General features: G+C 38.8%; 1 protein-coding gene across 3 annotated transcripts in view; it reads right to left on the bottom strand.

Annotated features, from left to right (window-relative positions):
* Nucleotides 1-12600, bottom strand: part of LOC122811891 (tRNA pseudouridine synthase A-like) — a 353084-nt gene that overhangs the window by 185781 nt on the left and 154703 nt on the right. The gene's annotated exons all lie outside the window — the stretch shown is intronic.

A 12600-nucleotide genomic window follows, 5' to 3' on the forward strand; every position in this document is an offset into this window, starting at 1 on the left:
GTGCATAGCTTAAATTGTAAGTTTGAACAAGGTGTGGACAGAAGACTGAATTGCTGCTACAAAGTGGACTGGATATTGACCCCCCCCCACACACACACACACACAAATACTGTTGTGGCACTTATGGTTCTAGTGGAATGGGCCCTGACACAGCCTGGCACAGGTTTTCAAAGGAAGGACTAGCAAAGTTAAATACAATGAGATTATTTATTGACACTTCTTCCCTATTCCTTGCAAAAAAAAAAAAAAAAAAAAAAAAATCTAGCTTTCAGATTTGATTTTGTCCAAATGTAGTCTGAGGTCTATATGTATGTATATATATTCCGGATACTGGCTAAGGTTCTTGCTGCCCCTATAGTGCCTTTTTTAGGCAAGGTTCAAATGACAAATTCACCACCGTAACAGGAACAGGCAAGCAAAAAACATATATATAAAGAATGTAAGGTTACCCCAACCACTGTTCTGAGGCTTTGGGAAGAATACAGCAGGGGTGAACAGCCTAATTCAAAGATAGATCTCCCACCATCTTAGGCATGAAAGTATGGTTCAGTTTGCAGACTGACCTTTTTTTTGTGAAAAAGTATTTTTCCACATTAATATTTGTGTGGAAGCAGCCAGTTCAAAATGAGCCAGAGGTGATTTTCCAATACACAAGTGACGTCCCATGGTGAAGATTTAGAGAAATTATAAAAAAATGAAGTAATGTCCCTTTTGAGTTATTTAAACTGAAGTACCTCCTTTACAGGCTCCTTAACACACAAAACAAAATACAAGAGTAGGTCTAGAGATGGCAGGCTAAAATAGTAGTATTTTATACCTTTTTGAAAGTACAACATTGTAAAGGTCTGACAGACAGCTGAGAACCACAGATATACGAGCTGAATTTTGGACCTAGTCTTTAACAAAGCACCGGAGGGAGAATCTCTTCCAGTCTGATACGTGTGACTTGCTTGCGTTTGGTTTCCTAGCCTCCCCAATCATATTTAGGACATCCTCTGAAAACAGGTGTCTAGAAAGGACTAGCACTCTAGCTCACCCAGTCAGCCAGCTTTAGATCACACTTATATTGTTGTGTAACACGGATCCTTTCTTCTCAATCAAAAGATCCACTTAAGTCAATAGTATTGATCCTGATCTTGCTACACTCAGTAGCTGGGAGAATCAGTTTTGTGTGGGCCAAAGCATATCTATTAGTAGCATTTTTGAAGTCCTCCTCCTATCTTTTACAATGCTCTATGGATCAGTTGGTTTGGGAGGGAAAGCAGAGACAAACAGACTTGCCAAAGGTACAGAGAAGGCACTGTGTTTTTTTCCTAGGCTCCTGGAGCTGCTGTCCCACATACATTCCTGCTCAACATTCACTGGTGAGGGTTTGACTATGACCCATTCAGTCCATCTGGTAGGACATTCTCCTGATAAGGAATGCAGGATGCCCCAAGAGTTAGTCCAACTTCCCAAGCTGCACTGCCAGTTTGCTCAAGGTATATGAATGGCTGACCCTCTTTGCTTGCTGATGTACCATATCACTGTGGTAGTGTCTGTAAGGACATGCAGGACTCTGTCTCAAAATTTGTCTGAATGCATTTAGAGCTAGAATAATCCTTTAAATTTATATGCTTGCTTCTTTTCCCACATGCTCTGGACTCCCAGATATCTCACATAGGTTCACTATTGCATCCACAGTGAGGGGTTGGGTTCCATGGCCTACCTTGAAGACCAGTAAGAGCTACTTTCTACATTGTAAAGTCGGGATGGTGACCACTGGTTTAAGGGATACCACAGTAACTTTCTCATAATACTGTCTTGCTAGAGGGACAATCAATATGCAAGATGCCATGTACCCAATAATCATGAAAAATTCCCTTGCCAGGATGTTGCTGCAGAAAAAGGAACAGAAAGAGCATCTTTTCTTTGTGGAGGAAGGTTTTCCTGCTGATCCATGAGAAAAGATATCTTTGAAAATACTATTTTTCTTGCAAGGGTTAGATACGACTTTTGGAGGATGAGAGAAAGACCTAGTCACTAAAAACATGTCAAAGTAAACTGAAAGGGCTTCTGAATCTCTCTCTTATGGAGTCTGCTTGAATCAGGCAATTGCCAAGGTAAGAGAAAAAAAAGTGTTACAGCCAGACACTTTGTTAAAATGATGGGTCCTGCAGACAAGCCAAAGGGCGAGGAAGTGAATTAGAAGTGAGCTCCTCCTGCTTCAAATATCAGGCACCTTCTGTGCACCCTTACAATGGGAATGTGGGGGTAGGCAGCTTCTAAATCAAATGTGGCTATGAAGTCCATCAGGAATAGACAAGACAGCAGACTTTGAAATGCAAGCATTTTCATTTCTGATAACAACAGGAACTTGCTTAGCCTTGAAAGGTTCACAACAAGCCTCCGTGTTTGTGTCTTTCTTGGTACTATAATCAGTCCTGAATAGAACCAAGTTATTTTCCTCCCTTTCTAGTACTTCCTTGATTTAGGAGGTCATCTAACAGAGGCAGAGCCAGAGCGGTATTTCCTTGGGAGTAGACATGAACACCCCCCCCCAAAAAAAAAATCTGGGTCTGCTCCTGAACTGCAGTCTGTAGCCTTATCTCAGAATGTTGAGTACATACTGCCCCTGGGTTATTTTCTCCCACTCCCCCAGAAATATTCAGTTAGGCTCCTATTTCTGTGGAGGATAACAGTGGGATAGCAGATAGCTTTAGCAACTGGGATAGCATTTTTTGGAGAAGGGGCCAGCATGACCAGGGAGGCATAGCTGTCCCTTCTTTTGGGCCTGGTTCTGAAGGCTCAAGCTCATCCTTTTACTATGCTTTTTTCTGTAGCATGGCTTCTTCCCTTTACAAAGTTGTATCTTGTCTTGTTTGGAAAAGAGGGGCCAGTTCGTGTTGCATATCAGAATCTGTGAATGAAATATCTGAGTGCTGAACTCTCTTCCCTTTTACCTCCAGTGTCTTAAATATTTTCCTATCTGGGGCTTCAAAGAAGAGATCCTCATCAAGGCAGGTATTAAGGATGGCTTCACATGGCCTGGTAGGAACTGTGTCTTCGGCATGTCTCTGAATCACTGAACCTGTAGTTGCTCCCCTGTATGAGATGCATCGAGTACATCACAGCCCCATTTTTAAAGTGCCTTACTACCTAGGTAGAGTGTTTGCATAAGTCAAACATGTCCAGTTTCATGTCCCTGTCCTCAATCCCCTCTACTTCAGACACATAGGTTGTCGGGTAGAGACTCTTGACACTTAAGCGTGTGAGTCAGTGTAGCAGACATAGGAATTCTGGACCCTATCAAATCAGACCTATCAGATCTGGACAGATCCTATCAGGTCAGACTTCCTAGGTGCAGGGGACAGAGGGGTAGACCAGCTTCTTTGGTGCAATAATAGGTACATCATTCATGACTCTGAGGACTGGAGGAGCAATAGGCTTAGGCAGGTGCAGATTTTTCTGCATCTCAAGGGAAGATTATCTTCAGCGTGTGAAAGATGTCACTAAAGGACAGACCCCCTGTGAAGAGGGTAGGATTTCATTGGTGTTGGATACACAGCAAAAGAAGGATGGCATTTGGTCCATATATGCCATTTCATCTGCCTCAGAATTTAGTATATCAGAAACCTTCAACTGGGCAAGTTCTCTCTCCTGGGATGAGACACACCCAACACTCCTGGAATTTCCAGTACTGGTCATTTGGATTTCAAAAATCTCTGAATTACTGGCTAACTGAAAAAGGTCCCTGGGTGAAGTCTGGGTTGTGTGCTGGGCCAAAGAGCAGCTCAGCCTACACTGAAAGAAGCTTGAGAATGATGGTTTGTACTTTGGTTACTCAGACCTTGGTTGTATATGGTGATCCGCTTTAGAAACCTCGGGTCCCAGGCAGGTTACCCAACATCTCAGTTTGTTTTCTGGAAATCTCTCAAATGAACAGCAAAGAAATTCTACCCTCCTCTTTTTTGTTGGCTACGTAGGCATTAGCTGCAGGGACCCTCAAAAAGCCTCCAACATGACTGCCATCTAGGTTGTTTGTTGCAGCAGGACATTCCTAAAGCAGAGTGTATGACTGCCTTAAGAGGTTACATCAGAGATCTCAGCTAAAATCAACACTAAAGACAGGGATTATGAAAAGCACTTTACTAATCTTAGTGTTATCACACCAAGGAAAACCTTTGCACTCAGGACAATATTTGGCTTCCCCTATCTTCTCCTTTGGGGCACTTCTCTGAATGCTTGCATTTCAAAAGAAGGCTCCTGATGTCCTTGGCTGAAATCATGTTAGAATGAGACCAGGTGCTTACCTTTTTTGACCTAGATATTCCTGGAAAGGTTTAGCAATGGGTTGTTCATGGGGTGAGTATGTGCAGGGTGGACACCTGCCCACCTTATGTTCCAGGTCCAGACCCCACACAAATGCCCATGGAAATCTTTGTAAGGAATTTGTTTATCAAATTTTCAGCAACTGTAACCTTTTTTTAATTTCTTTACCAGAAAAATCCACACTCACTATCTAAAAAGATACAACAGTGCAGATAATCAAAACTATACACATGGGTACTTTTCTGTGATTCTGGAACCAGGCTGACATGCTGGACTGATGAAGCGGATTCCTGCAAGCAATGATCATGAACTAAAACAATAATCAAAAGATGACAACCGCCAAAACCCTCTTTTACCACCCATGTCAGACAGGAAAGCAGTTGACTAAAGCCAGGAAAGGGAAGGTAGAGATCTTGAAGACAGGAATTACAGAAGTGATGACTGCAACTCTGATTAACATGATGAACATCGTTTGTTTTCCTATCGCTTAAAACTGTTTGTTGTTTAAGCCGTTTCTTTAAAGCTCTGTGTATAATTGAATGAGTAAGGTTCGATTCCCTCATCTTCCTTTGCCTAACTGTGCGACTCTGAGAAAGTCACTTAACCAGACACCGGTCCCGGGTGGAGTCTGAAAAAAGGTCCATGTAGATCAGTGCTCTACCCCAGAAAGCAAATAAAAATAAATAAATAGTTCCAACAGAATGCACACTGGAATCAATTCAGAATAAGGAGGAGCCAACCCACACTGTAACAATGTGACGCCTGCAGTGTCTATCATACCGCTGTTAAATAGTGAAAAATGCAGTCATCCCAATACGAAGTCTCAAGCGACTACCATACCAGGGCAGGAGATGAACTACTGCTATGACACTCCTTCAGTATGCAAAATCAAGCAGATTTCAACCCAAATTATTGTCTTCTTTAAAAAAAAAAAGTGACCCAAACGCTGTATTAAAAGACTACAATATAATATATGAGATTTATATTTATTTATATGAAGCATAAACGAGATGAATTATTTCTAATCATTATAGCGGTAACCAAAAAGACAATAACCAGGAAATGAAACAAAAAGGAAAGTCCATGCATTAGGAAATAAAACCAAAAGAAAGCCCATGCACTAGGAAATTATGCAAAAAGTAAAGTCCATTAAGCATGACAGTTGTTATTCTCTGGGGTTTTATCATATTATGCTGCAGAAGGAGAACCCCTCTCAATAAAAGAAATTTCAGAAAAAGGGTAATGTTTATGCCTTTAGCTTCGGTTTTCCTTTCTTTTGTCCTTTTTATATTGCCATTATTACTTATTAGCTTAGTTATTTAGATGTCTAGTTATATTTGTTACAAAACAGAATGGCTGTATATAGTCTAAGTTATATAATTAACTAACAGGATGTTGATGATAGTTTGTATAAAGAAGGAAAGAGGAGAACACATATTAAAATGGAGGACTATGGGTTTAAATTATGGTCATTAAAAATTGTTGTTTACAGTAAAATTATAATAGTGTTACCAACAGTTTGGGGCTTGATCATATTGCTAAAAAGAAAAATAACACGGGGTAGTCAGGTGAGAGATGACTGGTCACTGCTGGGTGAGGAGGGCACCATGCATGAGGACTGCCTATCATATATCTTAACCTAACATAAGAAATCTGGTCAAAGCCTAAAATAATGGGAAAAGAAGTGCCGCAAAATAAGTGTAGATTTTAAATATTGCTCTTATAATTTAGAAAGTTGCTTGACAAACTGGTTTTGAATTAGCATGCATTTTCTGAAGGATGTTGTTGTGCCTTTCGGCTTATCCCGGTTAGGGGTAGCCACAGCGGAACTCCGGTCTGCTAATGGTTGGTAGTGGATTTTTATGTGCCGAGTTACCAGCCCTGACGCACAACCTTCAATAAAGGCACACCCATTCACGCATGCCTCCACACAGAAGATGCTCTAGCTGAGAATCGAAAGAGACAACGTCTTGCTGTGAGGCGACAACGCTACCGCAGCACCACTACGAAGTCTAAAACTCAAATATGTCATTATTTAGTGACTTCAATCATCAGTGGTTTTCCAGAAAACCACAAATTTTCTGAGGAGCAGACTAAAAATATGAGGCAAAATCTGGACATTCTTCAAAAATCTGGACAGTTGAGGGACATGTATAGAATTCTGAGATAAAGTTTTAAAAAAAAGTGGCCTTGATGTACCACTATGGAGAAAGGCCAGCAGGTGGAGAAAGAACACTGGTAAACAAGACTACTGTACTTCAGGCTAACTGCTTGTCACCTGTAAATGAAGTACTGAATATTGTAAAGGATAAAATAAATGGAAGTGGAATCTTTAAAAATGAAAAGGAGCAAATTAGAGAGAGAAATATAAGAATTATGGAGCAGTACATGCAGAATAATATTCAGAAAGAGCTGTGGGGTTTAAGGGACGGTAGGAGTGAATGAAAATTGTTAAAAAGTATATACTGCATGAAAACAATGAGAAATATCACTACATACATATATATATATATATATATATATATATATATATATATATATATATATATATGTATATAAAATACATATATATATATATATTAACTCAGGAATCTTTCCTCTCTATAGAAACATGGCTATCCAGAGAACAAGTAGTCTTGAATGGGTGCTGCTTCATACTAAGCTAAGTACCCTTGTGGGTCATTTCAAGCTTAGCCAATTACCCCATGTGAGAATCAAACCTTGCACCTTGTGTCTGTAAGGTAAGCACCTTGACCATTATGCTAACCCTCCCACTCATCCTAAACCCTGCTAAAACTAAACTACTACTCTTTAAACCCACTAGGTCCACCTCATCAACTTCTACCTTTAATATCATGTCCAGTAACAAAACTACTATATCTCCTCCCACAGAGCACACCAAACTCCTTGGCACTGAGACTGATAATCTAAGATCTGATATTCATATTTCCCAGACCATCAAGAAAGTTCACAAAAAATAGGGACCCTCTATAGAAATAGACAATTCCTTACCCAACAAACAAAAGCTACTATATCTCACACTCCCCTTATTTCTACCCTTCTCTATGCCTCACCTATTCTCACCAACCTTAGAAAAGCAGGCCTAGCTAAGCTTGACTCCTGCTATAATAAAATAGCTAGATTTGCCTCTGACTCCCCATTTAGATCTTACCACTGCTCATCCTTGAAGCTGCTCAAGTGGCTGGTACTTCAACTCCTGCATTACAACCAACTCTCTCTGCCCCATTACAACCAACTCTCTCTGCCCCATAAAATTTTATATCAACCAATAAAAAACCCTGCATTGCAAAGCCTACTTCACCTCCACACCAATAACAGAACTCTTCGCTTCAGTAACAAACTTATTCTCACAGTAACCAAGTCAAATAATACAGTAGGTGATGCCCTCTTCTCTAATTATGTATCTAAAATAGGGAATGCTCTACCCTATAACATTACTACTATGACACCCTTCATGCAGTTCAAAAAAGCATTAAAACTGCATCTCACTAATAACTGTCTATGCTCTTGAACTTCACCAGGCTAGACCCTCCACTTTGTTAGACCCTACACCACCTTAACTATCTCACCTCAAGAGGAACATATAGGCCTATATTATATTACTGTAGAAATATATACAATATAATAAAATAGATGGTTATGGTTTAGACCCCAATAACCTTTAAGAAGTTGTTGGTTTACACTATTCCCTCCAGCAATGTTTGAGGTCATTATATATATCCGTTTAGACTAATGAAGCTATTACTGTAAGATTTCTCTGTTTTCACTAATTCTGACTGCTGTGTATGAATATACTACCATTAAGACTCACTGCATTTTGTATCTAAATATACTTTGCAGCTTTTTGTTGCATGTTATTCATGTGTGTGGAGCTTTTCTTCCTGGGCCGCCACTGAAAATGGTCCAGTGGACTATCCCGGTTAACAAATGTAAAATGAAATAAAATAATAAATAAATAAATATATACACACATGTATGCATATCTATATATATCTATATATAGATAAGATCTATATATATATATATATCTATAGATCTATATATATATCTATATATATCTATATCTATATATCTATATATATATATATATATATATATATATATATATATAAATATAAATATATCAAATGACCCAAATGTCAGCATGCATAACTTTGACACCACACACACAGACATACTATTGCACATGTGCTGAGCAATAAAAAGCATAAAAAAACATAATTTTTCTGCAAGGGGTGCACACCCCCAGTTATAAGTACCGACTCAAGATTGCACAATTCTTGGTGAAAAGGCATATTTCCATACCCCAAGAAGAGTCCAATCTTGCACAGCTGTCAACATTCATCTGTTTAGTTGATCAAATTCTGTCGACAAAAGCAACAGATACCACACACACACATATACATATACATACACATACATACATATAAACACACACAAACACTATCTGGCACACTGTGTAAATATTTACTGAAAAGCATAAATTTAGTGGGTTTAGTAAAACCTCCCGATTGGTTTTGTCAGCATTTTTTAAACATCTAGATAGGCAGGATAACTTTTCAGTGAGTGAGGCCTTCAGACATTTTTTAAATATCTAGATAGGGATTGTTGGCATAATAGTTACGGTCTTTGTCTCACAGATGCATGCTACAGGGTTTGACTCTGACTATTGCATAAGCTTGTAAAAGTCTGCTGACCGTATAATATTTTTTGGGGGGTTGGCATAATGGTTAAGGTGATTACCTCACAGACACATGGTACAGGTTTGATTCTAACCTTTGGTCACTGGCTGGTTACCGGCTAGGCATGTTATAATTTGTAGACTAGACTGATTGCCTAGCATTTACCTGTGAGCATCACAAACCCCAGTATATATGGTCACACACACACACACACACACACACACACACACACACACACACACACACACACACACACACACACACACACAAACCTGGGAAAGGCTGGCAAAGATTTACTAGCTATGCCCCCTTCTGCCCAGACTATAAGGTAGTTAATGCCAGCAGACACCCCAAGGCCAGCTACTCTAAGACTCTTACAAGGGCACCCAATTATACTGAGTGAAATTAATATTAATAAAAAATGGCAGCGTTTTGACCAATGCAGTAAGGCTTTCAGGAGTGGCCACAGAGTCACCAAAGTGATACAAGTATTCTCAAAGGTTAAAATATTCTCTAAAAGACCAGCCACAATGAACAGTTTAAATATATTTAACAATACATAATAAAAACATGAAAATACTAAATTTCTATTTACAATAAACACCAGAGTTTCAATCACAGGAGATACAAAAATAATACAGGTGAATAAATTCACACAGGTACAGAAAAACAGTACTTAACTGATTTCACTACATTTTCCTGACTGAGCTAAAGAATTACTATTCCTTAGTTCATTTAATAGAGCACAGATAAAGTAGATGAGGGGTCCTTCCTTGTCAAGGTTCCAAAAACAGAGTGCTCTGAGACTTCAGTCACATCTAATATTAAAGTATCAGTTTAGTGATGGATTACAGAATGACATCAAATACAACTGGTCATCTGACTTCTGGTTCCCATGCTACGCTCTTGGCTAGAAGCTGCCAGGATTTAGCAAATATGTGTCAATAATACACACACATAGCTTTCTAAGATCTGTTGTATCTTCTGGAAGTCATAAAACTATAAAGCACTTCCACTCTTCCATAGTAGCAATTAGTTCCCAGCTAGAGATAATAAAGAAGGCTTCCTACTACTTGTTTTCCCAGACATTTCATCTCCGGCTGCAATCAGAACTTTAAGATACAATCTTTATGACCTAAATTAAATAATTAATTTCTTACTATTTTTGAAAGTTATCCAGGCAGAGATTACCCTCTTCTCTTCCAGTATCCTCTGTTAACATATATACATTTCCACAGTTACAACAGTGCAGTTTGATATAAATGTATATTTCTTTTCTGTCCAGCAGGACAAAATGTTGATACATTTTTAATACAAGTAGCTTTACAAATACATTTTTCAACACAAGCATCTGTACAAATCAGATTGCTATACAAATGACATATAATTCTTTACAAAATTCCAGCTAACAGTGCTGGCATATGTTACACATCCACTGCCCTAATTTGTCTGGCATAGCTGGCAATACCTCACATCATCACATGGACTCATGCAGGTACACAGTTGTGTTAAGAGATGCAACAGGGAAGTTGACTAATTTTATGCAACTGAGGATGTGGATTACCAAGCACAAGCTTATAGAAGGCATGCATATAGTAAACATTGCAACATAAAAACCTTATTAAAGCAATAAGAAGGAAATGTATCTAAAATGGATAATGTTATAGGGAATATAGAACCAGAAAGGAAGATACAGCATATTGCAGAGAGCTTTACAGTAAATGTATTATATGAAAAAGCACAATAAGGCACTCGTCACCAGTCAGTACCAAAATCCAGTTTATCACGGCTCCATATATCTATACACTAACAGCAACGGTAAATAAATGTTCCTTTTTGTCTAAATAGTTATTTTAATATATACATCATTGCTATTCATTAACTCATTAATGCAAAGAAATTAATGTAAATTTATACCAAATAAAGAGAATAAAAAAAAAAAAAATATATATATATATATATATATATATATATATATATATATATATATAATTATATGTAATATTTTCTTTGGCCACTTGATGGCAGTGTCCACTGAAGTTTTAACTAACTGTTTTGCAAGTATTTTAATACTATCTATCTATAATGTATATATAGATTCACTTTATAAGCTAGAAATCCTGAAATACCGAATTTCAGAATCTCGAGCCCATAAAGTGGAAAGGCCAAAACATCAAACACCCAGAAGCATGAAATTCAAAATCGCGACTTCTGTACTACACACACATACACACACCTTCCTCCTCACATATACACATGCACACACCTTCCTCCTCACAAACAAACACACAACCCAATCCTATGTACAAGCAGGGGGGCTGTGCCCCCAACACCCCTCCTACTTAAATATACTAACTCCAAGGTCGCACCACATACACAAAAACATGAAACACCACCACACAAGCTACACCCCCCCCCTCGCACACACACCACAATAACTAAACACACACTACATTCCCTACCCGAAACTCTTAAAACATAAACACTTACCTGAATCCATGAACACAGCGCAACACCAGAACCACTAATTCAACATCTCCAAAATGCGAGCTTTTAAATTTCGCGCTTCTGGGTGTTCACTGGTTTAGCCTTTCCACTTTATGGGCTCGAGATTCTGAAATTCAATATTTCAGGACTTCGAGATTATAAAATGTTTATATATATATATATATATATATATATATATATATATATATATATATATATATATATATATATATTATACTTTCAGTATATACACAAAAGTAGTAACTACAGAGAGATTAAATTGATCAGTCACAGCATGAAGTTATGGGAAAGAGTAGTGGAAACTAGGTTAAGAAGGGAGGTGATTATTAGTGATCAGCAGTATGGTTTAATGCCAGGAAAGAGCACTACAGATGCAATGTTTGCTCCGAGAGTGTTGATGTAGAAGTACAGAGAAGGTCAGAAGGAGTTGCATTGTTTTTGTGGACTTAGAGAAAGCATATGACAGGGTGTCTAGAGAGGAGTGGTGGTATTGTATGAGGAAGTCGGGAGTGTCAGAGAAGTATGTAAGAGAGGTACAGGATATGTACGAGGGTAGTGCGACAGCAGTGAGGTCTGCGGTGGGAGTGACGGGTGCATTTAAGGTGGAGGTGGGATTACATGAAGGATCAGCTGCGAGTCATTTTTTATTTGCAATGGTGATGGACAGGTTGACAGACGAGATCAGACAGGAGTCCCCGTGGACTATGTTTGCAGATGACATTGTGATCTGTACTGAGAGTAAGGAACAGGTACAGGAGACCCTGGAGAGGTGGAGATATGCTCTAGAGTGAAGAGGAATGAAGGTCAGCAGGACTAAGACAGAATATATGTGTGTGAATGAGAGGGAGGATAGAGGAATGGTGAGGATGCAGGGAGTAAAGGTGGTGAAGGTGGATGAGTTTAAATACTTGGGATCAACAGTTCAGAGTAATGGTGACGGTGGAAGAGAAGTGAAGAAGAGAGTACAGTTAGGATGGAGTGGGTGGAGAAGAGTGTCAGGAGTGATTTGTGACAGACGAGTACCAGTAAGAGTGAAAGAGGTCTACAAGAGGGTAGTGAGACCAGCTATGTTATATGG

The sequence above is a fragment of the Protopterus annectens genome, chromosome 9.part0, assembly GCF_019279795.1.
Source record: "Protopterus annectens isolate FY-2018-M chromosome 9.part0, PAN1.0, whole genome shotgun sequence".
NCBI classification, from domain to species: domain Eukaryota; kingdom Metazoa; phylum Chordata; order Ceratodontiformes; family Protopteridae; genus Protopterus; species Protopterus annectens.